Source organism: Macaca mulatta, chromosome 3 (assembly GCF_049350105.2).
Source record: "Macaca mulatta isolate MMU2019108-1 chromosome 3, T2T-MMU8v2.0, whole genome shotgun sequence".
Classification (NCBI taxonomy): Eukaryota; Metazoa; Chordata; class Mammalia; order Primates; family Cercopithecidae; genus Macaca; species Macaca mulatta.
This window is the reverse complement of record NC_133408.1, coordinates 197,968,459-197,987,754: the sequence shown is the minus strand read 5'-3', so window position 1 is coordinate 197,987,754 and position 19,296 is coordinate 197,968,459. Positions and strand designations below refer to the sequence as shown.

The 19,296-nt window shown below is 54.0% G+C and overlaps 1 protein-coding gene across 3 annotated transcripts in view; it reads left to right on the top strand.

Moving 5' to 3' along the window:
- PTPRN2 (protein tyrosine phosphatase receptor type N2) overlaps positions 1–19,296 on the top strand; it is a 1,015,036-nt gene that overhangs the window by 35,636 nt on the left and 960,104 nt on the right. The gene's annotated exons all lie outside the window — the stretch shown is intronic.

Sequence of the window (19,296 nt, the reverse complement as noted above, 5' to 3'; positions counted from 1 at the left end):
TTTACTGGTTGTTGTCAGTGTGTATAGACACTGTTTTGTGGTCTTTACTGGTTGTTGTCAGTGTATATAGACACTGTTTTGTGGTCTTTACTGGTTGTTGTCAGTGTATATAGACACTGTTTTGATCATGAAAGTATCGGGCCATGCACGGTGTCTCACACCTGTAATCCCAGAACTTTGGGAGGCTGAGGTGGGCAGATTGCTTGAGGTCAGGAGTTTGAGACCAGCCTGGCCAACATGGTGAAACCCCATCTCTACCAATTATAGAAAAATTAGCAGGGCATGGTGGTGGGTGCCTGTGATCCTAGCTCAGGAGGCTGAGGCAGGAATCTCTTGAACCCGAGAGGAAGAGATTGCAGTGAGCTGAGATTGCATCACTGCACTCCAGCCTGTACTCCAGCCTGGGCTACAGAGTAAGACCTTGTCTCTAGAGAAAAATTATTTTTTAAAAAACAGTATGTATTGCTAGAGTGTATGGTCACCTTTCTCACTGATCTTCTCAGGCTGAGTTAGGAGCTGGGGCCCCCCAAATGCATGTGTTAGAACCCTACCCCCAATGGGATGGGTTAGGAGTGGGGGCCCCCAAATGCATGTACTGGAGCCCCACCCCCAATGGGATGTGGTTAGGAGGTGGGGGGGCTCAAATGCATGCATTAGAACCCCACCCCGATGGGATGGGTTAGGAGCTGGGGCCCCCAAATGCATGCATTAGAACCCCACCCGGATGCGATGGGTTAGGAGCTGGGGCCCCCCAAATGCTTGTGTTAGAGCCCCACCCTGATGTGATGGGTTAGGAGGCAGGGACTTCCAGAGGTGATTAGGGTTGCGTGAGGTCCCGAGAGTGGCCCTGAGGTGGGACCAGGGCCCTGTAAGCATCACGGGGGAGCCAGCTGCTCTCCTCCTTCCCACCATGGGAGGACACAGCAAGGCAGTGGCCATCTGCAGTGGGAAAAGAGCCCTCGCCAGAGCCCGGCCGTGCCAGCGCCCTGATCTTGAACCTCCAGCCTCAGAGCTGTGCAAAGCGAGTGTCTGCTGCAGCCGCCCTGCCCTGGTGTTCTGCCACAGCAGCTGGTGTGGATGCCTCCCTTCTCCAAGGGCTCCGTGCTCACGGTCGGTGCCAGTGGACAGGCCTCCTTGCAGCTGTGTCCTGTCACAAATGCCAGTTCTGGAAATGTGCAGTGTGGGTCACTCATGGATGGGATGAGGGCTAGATGTCCGTAGAGGGGTGAAGGAAAGCGCGACAGCTGCCTGATGGAGTTAAAAGAGCTTCAGGACATCCCCCCCAGTGTTGGATTTCAGCAGCAGGATTTAAAAACTGAAAAGGGCACTTAAAGACGAGGTAATTACTCTCAGCAGGAAGTCGGGTCCCATTAACGAGGCCTATGAGAGAAATAGAACTTAGACATTGAAAAGAAAACAAAGCCATCGCAAGTAAAGGGGAAGTAAAATGAATAAACGAAGAGGCTGAAAGAATTCCCGGAAATGCAAAAGTCAAACCACCTGGGAGGTGCCTGGAAGCGTTAGGCTGAGCCCCAGGGAGCCTGGGGGCAGGGGTGCTCCGGGCCTGGGCAGGGCGTGTGGAGCCTCCGGCAGGCCTGCGTTCTCAGTCATTGCAGAGTGAGACTCCGTGGGTGACCACGCCAGCCATGCGTGGGGCTGTGGGCCTGCAAGCCCCACTCCCTGTCCAGACCTCAGCCCTGTCTTGGGGGAGGCACCTGAGCTGGGTGTTAAAGTACGCAGGCCTAGTGCCCTGGGGCCGAGTTCATGGCTTCCAAAAGTGACCAGTGGGGGATGTGGGAGCGTCCTGCTGCCCTCCATCTCGGATCCCCAAGTTTGTTCTTTCTCAGTGGCAGCCTCAGGAGATGCCCTGAGGGGCAGGCTGGTGGCCCAGCGTGGAGCCAGGCCGTATCCGTGACCCTTCCTGCGAGCGCCGCAGGCTTCCTCTCGGGACGTGGGCTCAGCCGGCGGGCCGTGGCACCCGCTGGGGCTCCGAGGAGCTGGAGGAGTCGATCCCCACCCCGACGCCTGGGTGCCGGGCCCTCGGAGCACAGGCTATCTCCGTCTTTCATTGTCAGAAGGACGCTGGGGGGCTCTGAGGATGTGTGCTCTCGCATGAAAGCCGCGCGAGCTCCTTCCTGACGCCGACCTCTCCCAGCCCCGAGTTCAGGGGAGGGCGGCGAGGCGCCTGCACAGACCCCAGGAGGAGGGCAAGGGCGAGGGCCCCCAGGCCTGCCTCCCCTTCATGCTGGGCCTAGTGGGGTCACATCATGTACACGTAATTAACCCAAGTCATTTCTAAACTGGTAGTTCTTTTTTTTTTTTTTTTTTTTTTGAGACGGAGTCTCGCTCTGCCGCCCAGGCTGGAGTGCAGTGGCCGGATCTCAGCTCACTGCAGGCTCCGCCTCCCGGGTTCACGCCATTCTCCTGCCTCAGCCTCCCGAGTAGCTGGGACTACAGGCGCCGCCACCTCGGCCGGCTAGTTTTTTGTATTTTTTAAAGTAGAGACGGGGTTTCACCATGTCAGCCAGGATGGTGTCGATCTCCTGACCTTGTGATCCGCCCGTCTCGGCCTCCCAAAGTGCTGGGATTACAGGCTTGAGCCACCGCGCCCGGCCCCTAAACTGGTAGTTCTTAATTGGACTCTTGGGAGGAAGAAAGAGGAAGAGGCAGACTTGGAGGCCAGTGGCCAGCCCTCTGCGGACGCGCAGTCCTATCTCACAGGAGTGAATCGGTGTTCTCCCGGGGTTTTCTGAAGCCGTCTGTATTTCAGAGCTGTGTGATGGAGCGCGGTTCGCTCCCCACCTGGGCTGATCTCCCCCGGGAGGCGGAGCTTCCAGCGATTGGAGCGAGCCCTGGCTGCAGGCCCACAGCCGCTTCCTCCGCTCTAACGGGCGCACCGGCGAAGCCCAGCCACCGGAGGACTCTGCTTTCCAAAGGAGAAGACGAAGCCGGCAGAACCTCCGTAGTTCTCGGGAATTTTACCTACTGACGGCTGCCCCTGTGCCCTTCGCGGACCCGATGGACCCAGTGAGGCGCCATCCCTGGGGTTCAGGGGTTGGGTCTGGGTCTGGGTCTCACTGCAACAACTGGGGGGCTGGTGTCTGCCAGAATCCGCCCGGTGAGCACAGAGCTCCCCAGCGGAGGCAGGGCACGGCGTCCGCGTGGGGGGACCAGCTCCCCGTGGAGACCCCGTCCCCTGCCAGTTGGATGTTGGGGAGAAGCCACCACCGTCTGGCTCACTTCGGGAGCTTTTATGTCAATTTCAGTTCCAAAAAGAAGATTGTTTCATTAAAAAAAGCCTGAATCATTTATGCAGACAATGTTGGGCACACACTCCCTTCTCTCCCAGCATTCCAGCCCCATTCTTTCCCACCTGTCCTCGCCTTGGACGACGAGAACCTGTGGAAAACCAGTTTCTCAGTCCTGCTCCCTGGGCCCCGGGGGCACCGCTGTACGCGTCTCCTCTTTGGAGGGAGCTCAAGGCCAACTCAGGCGGGGCCGGGGGTCGGCCGTGCCTGGGCTGGGGTGGTCTTACGGAGGAGGAGATGAGTGGCAGGTCCCGGCAGGTCTTTCCTGGGAAAGGCTGTTGGCTCGGACCACGGTTCCTGTCCTCTGTGGAATTGTGCCCACTCAACACATCATCCTGTAGAGCCCCCTCCTGCGCTGGCTTTGGTGGTCAGGGCGGCTCCTGCCTCCCCTCTAGAGGCCACCTGGGTTCATGCTGGTCCCACACTGGGCTTAGGGTCATGCTGGGGGAGTGTAAAGTCACAGGGAGGACCCGTGTTGTTCCTGGAGCATCCAATGTATCTGATGAAAAGGAAGAAAACTTTTTCATAAAAGGCACATGGGCACATGTTACAAAGAAGAATGCAACATTTACACTCTCTCTTTTTTTTTTTTTTTTAAAGACAGAGTCTCTTTCGCCCAGGCTGGAGTGCAGCGGCGCCATCTCGGCTCACTGCAAACTCTGCCTCCCGGGTTCATGCCATTCTCCTGCCTCAGCCTCCTGAGTAGCTGGGACTATAGGCACCCGCCACCACGCCTGGCTAATTTTTGTGGGTTTTTTTGTATTTTTTGTATTTTTTAGTAGAGACGAGTTTCACCATATTAGCCAGGATGGTCTCGATCTCCTGACCTCTTGATCCGCCCGCCTCAGCCTCCCACAGTGTTGGGATTACAGGCGGGAGCCGCCGCGCCAGGCCTGCACTCATTTTTAAGAAAGGAAGTCATGAAGACGTGCTTGCAGAGAGAGGCTTTAGTGTATGCCCCCTGGTCATAGCTGAGGGGTCACCAAGAGTGGGCGGAGCTTGGTGGAGTGGCAGGTAGGGATGAGAGCATTGCAGAGCCCACGTGCACCCTTGTGGGTGGTGCTCTCTGGGGAAGATTCTAGAAGGCGCACAGTTTGACCAGTGCCTTGAAAGAGAAAAGGCACACCAGTGACCTCGGTGGCAGTGCATGGATTGCTTCTGCTAATATTTCCTGGTAACCAAAGACAATCGGGGCCGGCTGCTCCTGGAGCAGGGCGGTTCAGAGCAGTCAGGTTTGCGCACGCTACTCCTCTTCACAGTGTCCGATCCACTAGGCCCGGACGACCTCACATTGTGACAGGATTCTGATCTCCTCCAGTGCTTGTCCTGCTCCTCATCCCCATGAAGAGAGCGTGGACAATGCAGAGTGGACGTCGCCTGCTCCCGCTGGCCACTTCCAGTCTGAGCCTAGGGTGCTGCATCTTGTGTGTGGATTCCGGGGAAACCTGCTGGATGTCCGGCCTGGAGGCAGGGATGGCACAGCCCCAGGATCCAGGTCCTCGGCCACCCCTGTGGGTCAGGAGTGGGTGACCCCACGGAGGCAGGGATGGCACAGCCCCGGGATCCAGGTCCTCGGCCACCCCTGTGGGTCGCAGTGGGTGACCCCGCGGGCAGGCTCGTGCCTGGGAGTCACAGCTTCCCTGGGGGAGGTGGCTTTTGATTAATCTTCACGGTTTTTGCTGCAAACTGATACTAGGGCTGGCCCATGACCTTGAGAAATGTTCCCTTGATAGTGGGACAGAGTCATGCTCTTGAGTACAGCGTTTCAGCCTGAAAGACCAGGTGGACGGGGGTATGACGGGGGACTGATGGAGGCGTTCCTGGACCCTGAACTGAAGGTCCCTTGTTTCCAGCGTGAATCAGCCTCTACTGGACCCAGTGGAAGACCCGGGGTGCCTCCCAGGGCTCCAGTCTCCACCGGCAGGGTCCCTGCCTCATCTGCCCTCCAACAGGCCCCTTTCCCTCGAAGCCAGAGCTGGTTTTATTTAAAAATAGACGCGAAGAGCCCTGACCTCTGCGAAAGCATGGATGCACCGTGAGAACATTATGTTGAGTGGCATAAGCCAGACATGGAAGGGCAAGCACTGAGATCCCACTCACAGCAGCCCCTGGTGTTGTCAGAGTCAGAGATAGAAAGTAGGATTGGGGGTGCCGGGGGCTGGGGAGTCAGCGTAGGATTGGGGGTGCCGGGGGCTGGGGAGTCAGCGTAGGATTGGGGGTGCCGGGGGCTGGGGAGTCAGCGTAGGATTGGGGGTGCCGGGGGCTGGGGAGTCAGCGTAGGATTGGGGGTGCCGGGGGCTGGGGAGTCAGCGTAGGATTGGGGGTGCCAGGGCTGGGGAGTCAGCATTTACAGGGAACAAAGTTCAATTTTGCAAAATAAAGGAGTTTGAGAGGCAGATGGCAGTGGTGGTTGTATAGCAGTGAATGTAATTAATGCCACAGAATTGTATATTAAAAGTGATAAGATGGTAAATTTTATTTATGTTATGTGCATAACATAAATAGCCACAGTTAAAAAAATGTTTAGTTAAAAAAGGCAAAGCCCCAAAAATCAATACAAAGAGAAGCCCACCTTGCCTGCACAGAACTCCTGACATCTGTGGTGTGGGGTGAGTGAGCCCAGGGGCCTTGCCTGGCAGGAGGGCCTGGGTCTGAGCCTCTTTCTGCGCTGCTCTGCCATGAGCTCTGAGCTCTGGATGGGCTGGCTGCGGCCTCGCTTGGGGCACTGAAGAGGGCTGGGCTGTCCCTCTAGCCCTGCCCCAGGCACCCAGGCTGCCCAGCGTGCATGAGATGAAGGCAGCCCCAGCGTTAACCATAAGCTGAACCCCTCTGGAGCATCCATGCCCTGTGTGCGTGTCTGCACTTCGGTGTGTGCGTGAGACGTGCTCAACTCACAAGAACTTGGCAGGCGCTGGCAGTGGGGTGACCGAATCTCCCAGGCTGGTGGCTAGGGTCTTCACCAAGGCAAGTGTGGCCAGCTCTGCCTAAGACCCTCGGAGCACCTCTATAATCACCCACCTGCTTCTTGGGAGAGGCGGTGTCTGCTCCGTGGCCTCCCATGTCAGGGCGTGGCCTTGGAGGGCAACTGGCGATGTGCTTCCCAGGGCACTTCCTGGCTGCTGGTAGGGATTATCAGGAGGCCCCTTCTCCACGCCCTTTAGTCACTTCGACATCATGGTGCCGGGGACACGGGGGCTTGCCTCCTCCATGAGCCCCTTAACCCAGCAGCTGTGATTCCAGCACCATTCTGGGTTGTGGTGTCCAAAGGACACTGAGAGCTCTGTCCATCCTCTCCTGGGAGGGATTCCCTTTGACAGTGCAAAGCTGGTACTTCACGGACCCCTGTCTCCGGGCAGGCGTGAAGTTCAAGCTGCTGGAAGCGCTCTCCACATCCAGTGGAAGCAGTCACCAGCCCTCTGTGTCCCTGTCACCAGGAGTGTGGTGCTGATACCGAGGCTCCCTGATGGTTCTTCTCAGGGAGGAGACGGGCCCGTGTCCAGCCCCTTCCCCATTCCTGTCCCCATGCTCACTCCCAGCCCTGCTCTTCTGCACGACTGTTCATCTGGCTCACGTGTTTGTGGGCCATTGGCCCAGTTTTTTTGGTCTCCAACCCTTGCTGGAGGTAAATTACCTCCTGGAATTTTCAAAGTCCTGTAATTAAGATTTGAATCTTCCTTCCTTCCTTCCTCTTTTCTTTTCTTTTCTTTTTTTTTTTTGAGACACCCAGGCTGGAGTACAGTGGCATAATTTCGGCTTACTGCAACCTCTGCCTCCCGGGTTCAAGCGATCCTCCTGCTTCAGCCTCCTGAGTAGCTGGGACTACAGGTGCGTGCCACCGCACCCAGCTAATTTTTGTATTTTGAGTAGAGACAGGGTTTCGCCATGTTGGCCAGACTGTTGAACTCCTGACCTCAGGTGGTCTGCCCACCTCAGTCTCCCAAAATGCTGGGATTACAGGTATGAGCCACTGGGCCTGGCAAGATTTGAAATTTTGAAGGAAACAGGGACAGGATTGCTGGGGGTGACAGCAACTCCAGAGCCTCAGAGAATGTGCTGGTCACTTGCTCTGTGATTTCCCCAAGACAAGACTGGTGGCCCTCGGCTCATCAGCCACATGGAGGGGGGTGTGAACAGCCCCACCAATGATATTCCAGAGTGGCACAAACCCCGAGGCCTGCAGACGGCTGCTCAGGGTGGAAAAGTGACCCACATCCATCCTGGAAGGGTGCAGAAAAGGAAGGGAAATGTAGGGACAGTTTTCCTTAAGAATATAAGAAAATGGTAAAAGGAATAAGAAACAGGTATTTGCAGCTGCTGAGGAACTCACATGGCCTCCCGCTGTCTCGGTCTGCAGCACAGGACTGGTCCCTGCATGTGTGACGTTCTCATCTGGAGGGAGCCTCTTACAGCTCAGTGGTGAGGGAGACAGGCAAACTGAAAGAATCTGTTATTTATGCTTTTCTCAGATGAAAACTGGGTGGATAGAGGTTCCGAGATTTTATATCTTCTAGTTCCTTTTAGCAAAAAAGAAAAAATCAGTGAAAGCCGGTTAAGTCCAGTAAACCCAGTGGATGTTGAGGCTGGAAGTGCGGAGCCAGTTCCCAGGTGTGTCTGAGCTGGTGCCTTCCTCACCGTGGTTGGCACTGGGGTCAGGAAGGACCTGGAGCTTCCTAAGGGGGCCTGGGAGGGTGTGGATCACCTTCCCCTTTCCGGACAGAGAGCTCCAGATGCCCCTCTTCTCCACGCAGGGCTTTCCATGAGAAGAAAGAGTGGGTGTGATCACGTGAGTGTGAGCACCAGTGTGGGCAGGTGTAAGTGTGACCAGAAACCTGCAAGGGGAGAAGGTGGCAGCGGCTTTGAACCCCGGAGCAACAGGTGCCCCAGACAGTGCTTCTGTGTTCACTTTAGAGCAGGGGTCCCCGATCTTTCGGCATCCCTGGCTCACGTTGGAGTAAGAATTGTCTTGGGTCACACATAAAACACACTCACACGGTGATAGCTTATTAGCTTTAAAAATTTGCCAAAAAATCTCATGATGTTTCAAGAAAGTTTATGAATTTGTGTTGGGCCACATTCGGAGCCATCCTGTGGGCTGTGGCCTGTGGGCTGGACACACTTGCTTTAGAGTCAATGTTGCCGTTCCTGTTTTGGGGTTCACTGGCTCAGTCACACCGGGTAACGACAGTCTGTTTTGGGGAGAGATAGATCACGTGGGCAGACTATGGACTGGGTTCTGGCCCCTCCCAGGCAGGTGTACATTTCCCCCTCCCCCGGGTGTACTCCTCAGCGTGGGGCACTCACCGCCTCCCCCGCTGCTTTGCACAACTCTGGCGCCGTGCGGTGGGGCAGAGCCCAGAGGAGCTTTCCCAGCCAGTTGGGACTGCCCTGGTTTTTGGACCCTTTGGAGGGAGAAATCCGCAGTGGCTCAGTCAACCCACAGTGCAGAGCTGCTTCTTGAGGGCTGCCTTGTGGGCAGGGGTAGCCTGGTGCAGAGGCAGCTTAGCCGGGAGGCTGAGCCCTTGCCTTGTCCTGGGCTCCAAGACCTGGACAAGATCCGGTCTCAGTGGATTTTTGTGAGGAATGAGATTAACTCGACTGTGTGTGTATTTTGACAACTAATTTTAGAGGGTAGATGAAATGTTTGATGAAACATTGACATGGAATTAGCCAATTTTAAGAATATCCACTTACTACATGTCAACGAGACCTCACACATAAATTTAATGTGCTTTTGGAAAATGCAGCACTTAATGTAAGATCACATTTTTATCTGTATGTCCCAAAGTGCAAATATGATAATTTCAAATGTTCTACTATCTTGGTAACAGTTTTTTTACATTATGCAATTACCCTCAATGCTGTTTTCGAATTACATGCCAGAGTGTTTTTAGTTACCACAAGAAGGGAAACAAAGTGCAAAACTGAATTGAGCTGTGTGTGTGGCAGACAGACCTCCTAGAGGGCTCTGCAAAATCTATCCAAGGACTAGAGGGGCGCAGCCCTGCTGGTAATGGCCTGCAGAGCAGTGCATTGTGGGTGGCTGAGCTGATGGCGGCTTCCCTCCGGGCCTTCCTTCTTCCCACCCACCTTCCGGGCCTCAGGGTGGGGAGGTTGGAGGCAGGTGTGTCGGGCGTAGCCAGCCCACCAAGTTGAGCTCCGTGCTCGGGAGTGCTGTCCGCAGCCACATCCTCATTTCTCTGGGCCTCACTTTTCTTGTTTGAAAAGTGAATGGATTGAACAAGAGCAGTGTTTTTAAAGCAGAAGATCTTTTCTTCAAATGAAATCTGATAAAGAAGAAAACTGTGGTTAGACTATTTTGAAAATAAGAGTTTCTAACCTTTCCTTATACTGTCCCCAACCCAGCGCATGACATTCCCTGTCTTTGGGGTGTGGTGAGGACATGGGAGCTGAGAGCCGGGGCTTTGTGGTCTCCGCAGCTCCCCCATCTCCTGGTGCCCTTTGGAGCTTGGAAGTCCAGGCATTTTGATGTCCAGTAACAGTCTGGCTCTTCCGTAGACAGTGGGTTTTGGAATTCCACAGCATTGCCCTGACAGGTGGGAAAGGAATCCTCCTCTGCAAACAGAACCCAGGGACACGGATTTGCTATTGACCCACATCAATGTCGTAGAAAACTTCCCTCATTAGTATTTGACAAACTTGGAAACAATTTAATATTAGACGGAGAGGAAAAACATTGCTTGCAGGGTTTTTGACGGAGAGGGAGCTTGCTTGCTTGGGTTGAGTGTTGCTCCACTGGGAGAGGGGCGGACGCTGCTGCAGCCTCTTCAGCTACATTTAAAACCGGCGCTGGGCACGTCCCTTCTGCGCTCCAGTTCATTCTCTCCCATAACTGATGCACTGAAGAATTTTGCATAGCTTTCCTATGTCCCAGGTAAGAGTAGGAAATCAATTTAAAAAGGCCAGACACCGTGGCTCACACCTGTAATCCCAGCACTTTGGGAGGCTGAGGTGGGCTGATTGCCTGAGGTCAGGAGTTCAAGACCAGCCTGACCAACATGGTGAAACCCCGACTCTACTAAAAATACAAAAAAATTAGCCCAGCGTGGTAGTGGGCACTGGTAATCCCAACTACTCGGGAGGCTGAGGCAGGGGAATTGCTTGAACCTGGGAGACGGAAGTTGCAGTGAGCCAAGATCACAGCACTGCACTCCAGCCTGGGTGAGAGAGTGAGACTCCATCTCAAACACCAAAAAACCAAAAAACAACAGCAAAAGAAGGCACTGGTTTGAATTAATGAAAAATCTAGAAAACACATGGTTTTATTTTTTTAAAGACTGTAACTCAAGCCAGATAGTCACATTGTCTCTTCTTCCTTAGGGATCTTACTTGACAAATATATAGAAATGTTAGTAATTAGCATATCAATTGGCAGTCTGTTAATTCTTGCTTGTAATAAAGCCTCGCTGTTTTCTGAAGTAGGCTAGGCCAGTTTACTTCATGAACAGACTTATCGAGCCGTGTGCTAGCCAGTTTTGAGCTGTCCTAATTGGAAGCAGGTGTGACGCGCGTGTGTGGCGCTCTGCAGTCTCAGCCTGCCCGGCAGCCTTGGCCTCTTCTCCTCTGATACTTCTCCTTTCATGCGTCCGCAGCCCTTTTGGGTTCTGAGCTGCGGCAAGCTTTAGCAAGTGTTTTAATTTTCTTCAGCTCACTTAGCTAAGCCTTAAACGGATTAACTAACGTTTGTACCTTGGTAGAATTATAGCCAGATTTTGCAAAGAGCTTGTGAAATGACAGCCAGATGGCTGTGGAATCTGGATATTCACTGCTGAGAACTGAAGCCAGCTTTTCTGCCATGAAGATGTTCTGTGTGAGCTGCACACCTTGCCCAGGGTGGAAGTGATGTTTGTTTCAGGTCCACAGACGAGGGAGGGGACGGAGCCAGTGGACCCTCGGTGGCAGTGTCTGGTGCAGATGTGGGCAGATAACTGGGTGGAATAATGCTTGCTTCGCTGGCATTTTGGCCTTAATTTTAGAAAACAAGTTAGATTTGTAGGGCTCAGGGCAGGTCAAACCTCAGTGCACTAAATGCCACCACAGCCCAAAGTTCTGAGTGACAGTGCCAAGCATGTGCTAATGATAAAAGCCCTAGAGAAACCAAAGAATTTGAATGTCACTTTGAAATTTACAGCAAAAAATTTACCCTATGTTTTCAAGATAAACATAAGAACCGATTTATGAGGTGCCAGGCACACTAGTATTTATGAATACTTAGATGATTTGTGGCAAAGAGAAAGGCCATAGGCTTTAGATCAGACCTGGATTCGAATCCCAGCATTGCCAGTTAGCACCTGTGCAGCCCTGGGCAGCTTACTTAACCTCTCCGAGCCTCAGCTGCCTGTCTGCAAAAAAGTGGATTCCTACCCTGTAGGTGGTTGTAGGGATTAAAGAAGGTAACTTGTGGGCAGTACCTGTGTGCTTGGTGCTCAGTAAATGCTGGTCATGTGGCACACATTGTCACCAGCCACCGGGGCATGTTGGCCTTGGTGACCTCGTGGAGAAAGCCAAACCAGAGCGCTCACCCCAGAGTTCGATGGGGGCCCTGAGAACTTGTTGGTTCTACCACAGTGAAGGAAAAGCTCATGGAATTTTAGGGGCAGAAGAGACCTCGGTGGTGGGAGGTGTCAGAGCCTCCTCCATACAGACACACACGGTGGGGTGTGAGGCGACCCCACCCTTGCCCAGAGCCCCGGGGTCCCTGGTGTTCTCGTCTTGATGCAGGGTGGTGACACCCTGCTGTCCCTCTGGAGGGTACGCGTGTTGGGGGCATGGGTGGGAGCAGAGCTGCCTCCAAAGAAATCTCACCTTGGCTGTGTGCTTTCCTCCCATGGAGCACAGGTGGGGGGCCCAGCCTGGCCTCCCCATTGCCAGCCGAGGCCCGGCACGGGCCTGTCCACATTCACAGACTCTCTAGCTGGGCCCAGCCGTAGAGCCCCAGAGGCTGGGGGTTGAGCTCGTGCAGCCCCAGGAACCTTAGCTCTCCAGGGCTCCTCCGGCTCGAGGGAGGGGCTGACAGCCCTTTTGGTTAAGGACATTGACAGTGACTTCTGGGCAGGAGACCCTAATATACTTGGAGTAGAAAGGGAGGGTGATGCTTGGTGGGCCCGAGGCTCCTGGGAGCCCACGGCTGCAGAGACAAGAACCATGAGGAAATGCAGAGTGAGGCCCTTAGCTAGCCAGGGCATGGACCCGGTCCCTGCCTGTGTGTGACTGCAAAGGCCACTCAGGCCCCTGCTGCAGCAGCCACGTGGGGACGATGACCAGACCACACTGCACCAGTCAGTCCCAGCCAGTCCCAGCTCCAGGCTCACAGGGTGTCCCCAGCTGCCACCAGCTCCAGGCTCACAGTGCACCGTCCAGTCCCAGCCATCACCGGCTCCAGGCTCACAGTGCACCGTCCAGTCCCAGCCATCACCGGCTCCAGGCTCACAGTGCACCGTCCAGTCCCAGCCATCACTGGCTCCAGGCTCACAGTATGTCCCCAGCCATCACCGGCTCCAGGCTCACAGTGCACCGTCCAGTCCCAGCCATCACCAGCTCCAGGCTCACAGTGCACCGTCCAGTCCCAGCCATCACTGGCTCCAGGCTCACAGTATGTCCCCAGCCATCACCGGCTCCAGGCTCACAGTGCACTGTCCAGTCCCAGCCATCAGCGGCTCCAGGCTCACAGTGCACCGTCCCTTGGGACCTGGGACTCGGCCCTAGACCCCCAGAGTGAGTGTGCTCCAGCGTAAGGCTCCAGGTCTTTCCCTCTCCGAAGGGCCACCCTGTAGAAGTGCCTGCTCCCGTCTGTCCTGGAGGTCACGGCTGAGCTCACACCAGGACCCTCACTCATTCAAGCTCCTTGGGCTTGCTTCAAGGCTGTGCTGTTGAGGCCACGTTTGGGACGGGATTCCAGTGCTGGGCCAGGGTCAGATGTTCTCATTTGCAGGGAAGAGCCACTTGCATGCATTTCTCTGTGGAAACAAAAGGCTTGTTTTTGAAGGCAGCAACCTTAAGGATATTTAAAAGGCAAGTGGACAGTTTTGGGAGTAAACCCATTTAACGAAATGCACACAGCCGATGTTGCTGTCACTTGTGTCTTCAGGTGCCTAGAGGGTGAATGTGATAAACAACAAATCAGTATCTTAGTGCATTTGAATATACATTTTAAAAGATTCTCCGACTCATTGAAATTCATGGTTCCATTTTTAGATGAAATTGAAGACATGGTTCAGGGAAAATGGGACAGTTACTTGTTTGTTACCAGTGTGGTTGCTGCAGGCTGTGTAGCTGGCGGACATGGGGGGCAAGCCTTTTCCCTGAAACACCTTGGAATCTGCAGTTTTCATTCCCTCCAGAGCGTTGAGGGGTGAAGGGAAGCCCCTCCCATTTTGAATTTGGAGAGCTGAGCCCCGGGGGTTCGTCCTGACTCGCTTCCAGCGGGTCCTGGGATTGGGCTGGGAGCCAGACCACCCCCGCCCGCTTGTGAGTTTGGGTGGGTCACGTCTTCATTCTCTCATCTGCGCAGCGGGAATAAAAAGCTGTGCTCCCGGGCCCGTCGTTGGGGTTCTGAGGCTACGAGAATCCGTGGAGTCTGGGCCCTGCACGAGGCAGGTGTTCACGGACCTGAGTGCTTTCTCCCGCCCCGTGGCGCCGCCTGCTTTGGGATGAGGTAGTGGCCGGGGCGTCTGTGGTGCAGTGCGTGGGAAAGGGCTCGAGGCAGTGGAGGATGGGAGGCCACTGTCAGGTGAGCGCCCACCTGTTCTCAGCGCCTAGGGCGCTGGGATGCGTCTCTGCAGGTCCCGTAGGTGGGCTGGGGCACCTGAGAAGCCCCGTGTGACGCTGGGAGAGGCGCACACGGGAGTCACGACCCACGGAGGCTGCGCTTTTTCCTTGGAAACTTGCAGCCATACCCTCGGTGGTAACAGGAACAGAAGCAACAAGTAGACACACGCCGGAGGTCGCCTGCGAGTGGATTCCCAGAGGGACACGCCGCGCAGGGGCTGGGGCAGCGCTGGGAGGAGAATCCCTGGGGTTAGTGTTTGTGAGGGAGCGCGGCGTGCGCCAGTCACCGGACAAGCAGGTCTCCAAACACTTTCCAAGATGCGGTGCGCCGACCTGGCTGTGGGCTAGGTGGAGTGTGAAAAGTATCCCCACGTGTTCCAGAAACAAAGCCACTTACGGGGGCCCCTAAAAAGGGGCGCTGATTCTAAAGATGCACGAGTTGTGCTCTTGTCCGCCAGCGTCCGGAAGAGAGCTCCACAGGGGACCCTGCCCTCCTTCCTGCTCCGAAAGCCAGATTTTGCTTCCAAAGCTAGAAGAAATGAGTAATGAGCAAAACGAATGTTTTCTCTCACCAGCTCTCAAGTGATGGCTTTTCAGCATTTTAAAATGCAGTTCTGCTACTGGAATTTGAAACAACAAATTACATTTATGAGGTCAAGGTGAAGCTCGCAAATGTTACAAGGAAAGGAACATTCATAAATAAAGATGAAGTCATTTATCAGAGACCAAAATAAGAAATAGGCTGAAAGCGCTGGTGAGATACACTGGTAACGTAAGGGTCATTTAGCCTAATGTTCACATTTATATGCAAGAAATCGAGTTTGCAGCACAGTCCAGGCTGGTTGCTGGGCTGGCAGGCGAGGCTGGGTGCTCTGTGGTGTGCCCACCATCCCCGCCCTGCTCTGTGCCCCACATGTCTGGGGGTCCTTCGACCTCCGTCCTAACTCTCCTGCCTTCTGGCCCCTGGTCTCCTGGTCTGCTCTGGCTGAGGGGAAGGGAGCGCAGCTTCAGTGCGCTTGTTCACTGTTCTGAGGCAGGAGAATGGCAGAGGGAGCTGGAGCTTGGATAGAGAGGCGTATGGGCTGCACTTCCTGGCAACAGCTCCCGCTGGCCTGTCCTTGGGCTGCAGCTCACTGTTTCCTGACAGTCGACTCTCGTGCATGACTCTGCTTCCTCGTTTGGGCCTTGGGTGCTAACGACGACATTTCTGCTGACCTGGAGAGCCTGTTCCTGTGGTCCCTCATGCCTGACCCTCGCCCTTGTAAGCCATCCCTCTCCAGTTACCCTAATTTGGCTGTGCTACTCATCGTCGTCCGGTCAGGATGCCATAACAAATATGCTGCAGCCTGGGGCTTAAACAACTAATGTTTCCTTCTCACATTTCTGGAGGCTGGAAGTGTGGGGTCAAGGTGCCGGCGGACTTGGTGCCGGCAGACTTGCTGTCTGGGAGGGCCCGCTCCTGGTTTGCAGAGGCCTGTCTTCTCACTGGGACCCCACGGGGTGAGCAGAGGGTGGGCTCCTGAGTCTCTTCCTATAAGGGCACTAATCCCATCCTGAGGCTCCACCCTGATGGCCCAGTCACCTCCCAGAAGGCCCTCCTAACACCATCACGTAGGAGTTTTGGGAGGACTAACACATTCAGTCCAGGGAACAGTCTGTCTCCACCTGCGTCCTGCTGACAGCTGTTTCCTCAGTTGTCTTCCTGAGTCCCGTTTTGTCGATGGCGGGCTGGGAAGGCCATTGTGTCTTCCTGGGTCTCGTCTCAGTGATGGCAGGTTGGGAAGGCCATTGTGTTTTCATCTGTCCCATCTTGGCAATGGCAGGTTGGAAAAGCCCTTGTGTCTTCCTGAGTCTTATCTTGTCAGTGGCGGGCTGGGAAGGCCATTGTGTCTTCCTGAGTCTTGTCTCGGTGATGGCAGGCTGGGAGGGTCCTTGTGTCTTCCTGAGTCCCATCTTGTCGACGGTGGGCTGGGAAGGCCCTTGTGTCTTCCTGAGTCTCATCTTGTCAGTGGCGGGCTGGGAGGGCCATTGTGTCTTCCTGAGTCTCATCTTGTCAGTGGCGGGCTGGGAGGCCCTTGTGCCTTCCTGAGTCCTGTCTCGGTGATGGTAGGCTGGGAGGGTCCTTGTGTCTTCCTGAGTCCCATCTTGTCAGTGGCGGGCTGGGAAAGCCCTTGTGGGGTCTTCCTGAGTCCCATCTCGGTGATGATGGGCTGGGAAGGCCCTTGTGTCTTCATGTGCCTGATGCACAATAGACAAGGCAGGGCAGTGCATACTTCTTATTGTTTATTTTATTGAAAACATCCTTAAGTTTATGAAACCAGCCAAAGTTTCAAATCTAAGATCATCACTTTCATTAGGCAAGCCTCTGTCCAGCCTTTTCTGGACCCAGAGGAGGAGGTAATGATTTTTAGCAAAATTTAAGGGGCATTTCAGACCTTCTTCATTTTAGCTTTCATGTTTTATATTTTTGAATTTTAATTGATGGGCTTAATGAGATTTGGGGCATTGCATCCTAACATCCACAACAAAACTAAATGGAAGGTATGGGCTGGAGTTGTGGTTGCTTTGTGTGGTTGTTTTGAGTGTTTTGTGTGGTTATGTGTGGGGTTGTGGTTAGGAAGGTCCCAACCTTTTGGATGTGAACTGACATTTTATATTTCTTCATCTTACCTAGTTTGGAACCAGATTTTTAGATTACTCATTTTTAAAGTACTTTTTCTGATTGTAAAAATGAAATGGATGGAAAACATAGACATTTTGTAGAAAATGAAAGAAAAAATCCCAAATACAATCAAGTATAGCTGCTATATTAAAATTTACTGTATTTCCTTCCAGTCTTTCTTTAACACATGATGGAAAAACACTCATGGTTGAGGACATACACACTCTGTGTTCTGCTTTGTGTTGTGTATGCAGCTGACCAACTAACTGAAAAAACTTTATTGCCTGATTTCTAATGGTTGCCTAATAATTGTTTTTGTGTGATTTCAATAGCCACCTGAATGCTATGAGAAGTCCTCAGTGCCATGGTCTGACCCCCAGAGAAAGCCCCAGCTGCTCCCCAGTTGCTCTCTTTCTAACAGGCAGTTGACAAGTATTCTAGCCACAGAAGGCAGGATTCTGACACAATTCTGTATTGGGAGAATGACAACAGCACAGATTAAATGTGGGCACCCTCCCAGTGCAGGTTCTCACCATGACCCAGTGAGGGGGGCATTTTAAATCCCCAATTTACAGAAAGGAAAACTGAGGCTCAGCTCATGTGAGAAATTTGCCCGAATTCACGCAGCTGAACGGCGAGGGAGCGAGCACTGACATGAGGTGTGGTTGGCTCAAAGCCCACAACTTCCCTTGGTACTGAGTAGTTAAGAGTATCCGAGATCAAAGCTGCTGTTTTCTTTGACCAGATTGTGGAAGGAACAAGATACGCCTTTGCTGCAGGGTAACTCGGAACTTCAACACTTCCTTAGATTACATGAGTAAGAGTCACAGAAAAGAATACCCCATGGAATCTGAGAATCTGACATTCCCAGGCTGGGAGATCATTTGGGAGGCAATGCAGGAGGAACAGAGACTTCGGAGGCGGCTGGTCTCTAAAGCTGCTGTGTGAAGTGCTCCCTTCTGCGAGGGCACACTAAGGTGTAGTTCTGTCACCTCAGTGACACACTGAAACGCCTGGGAAATGAAGAACAGCACACCGCTGTCCCCGACGGAGCCCAGGGCATGGGCAGTCACAACCTGCCCTCACAGCCGTCCCTAACGGAGCCCAGGGGGTGGGTGGTCACAACCTGCACTGGCCAGTGGAGGCCCAGGGAGGGTAGGAATTGCCTCTGCATCTTCAGGCGCGGCGTCCCCAGTGAGGGCAGCGGTGGTTTGGGAGAGAGCAGCTGTGACGGCGGCATGGAGGGCCTGACATGCGACTTTGGGATGTACATGGAGTGGGAACTGTGTCCTGACCACTGCGTTCTCTGTGGGAACTGTGTCCTGACCACTGCGTTCTCCGTGGGAACTGTGTCCTGACCACTGCGTTCTCCGTGGGAACTGTGTCCTGACCACTGCGTTCTCCGTGGGAACTGTGTTCTGACCACTGTATTTTCATGGTGTTCATTCTGCGTCCACATCTTCAGAGAAAATTCCCGAGGCATTGTGAGCATGTCCATCAGGGCAGCCTGGAAAGCTTGGTAAATGCTGTGTGGTGGTGAAAGGATGTCTGTTATAGGTGAGAGCTTCATCGATTGATGGATGATTGATGGCTTGATGTCTCAGGCTAGAGCTTCTGTGGTGTCCACCTGGTGCGATGCAGAGGGCTGGGGTCAGGGCGGTCTCTGCCGGAAGTCACCTCCAGATAGAGACTCCTAGTGTGTTGCAGGGAGACCCATCACGCAGGACAGGGTCCTGGCAGTGCCTCCGGGAGTGAACACGGGTCCGTCTGGCTTCTGATAGCTTCCTAGCACTCCACATTGGGCCACTCAGTGGAAGGCAAAGGGGTGTTCTCCTTGGATGGTTTGTGCCTGGGATTTGTAGCCAGACGCAGAGGGTCCTAGAAATCTCCATTTCTGAGCTTCTTGCTCAACAAGTGAGTTTGGCAAAGTTTTGTTGGGACTTAAAGTTTGCACAGATTGCATCTGTGAGAGGCTCACTTTAGCGAGTGCAGATCTTGGGCGCTGCCCTGTGAGTGAGGGTGCACTGAGGAAGATGATGTTGCTGTAATTAGGACCAAGGCACTCAGCCCGGTATCTCCGGGGACTGGTGAATCAGTTTATTCTGCAAGTAACAAAATTAGGGAAGGAAGTGTTTTTCAAGCTCCTGTGGTTGTTGGGAGGTGAGCTAACCCTTCGCGAGTTATTAATTGCTGGTCTCTTGGAGGGTCACGGGAGCACAAAGTGACAGGAACTCAAGTCATTTCTGTTCTGTTTGCTTGTGTTTGTTTTGCTTGAAGTTAATGCTTCGGTGGCTGTGGGAATGAGGCCTGGTCCCTGGCTTGATGGAGAGAGGCCAGTCAGGGGGGAGCAGGTGTGTTGGAGCCTGGCCATCCCTGAGCCATCGAGATGGTCTGTGTGTCAGAGCGCAGCACGGGCCACGTTCTCCCTGCCGTGTGTCAGAGCGCAGCACAGGCCACGCTCTCCCTGCCGTGTGTCAGAGCGCAGCACGGGCCACGCTCTCCCTGCCGTGTGTCAGAGCGCAGCACGGGCCACGCTCTCCC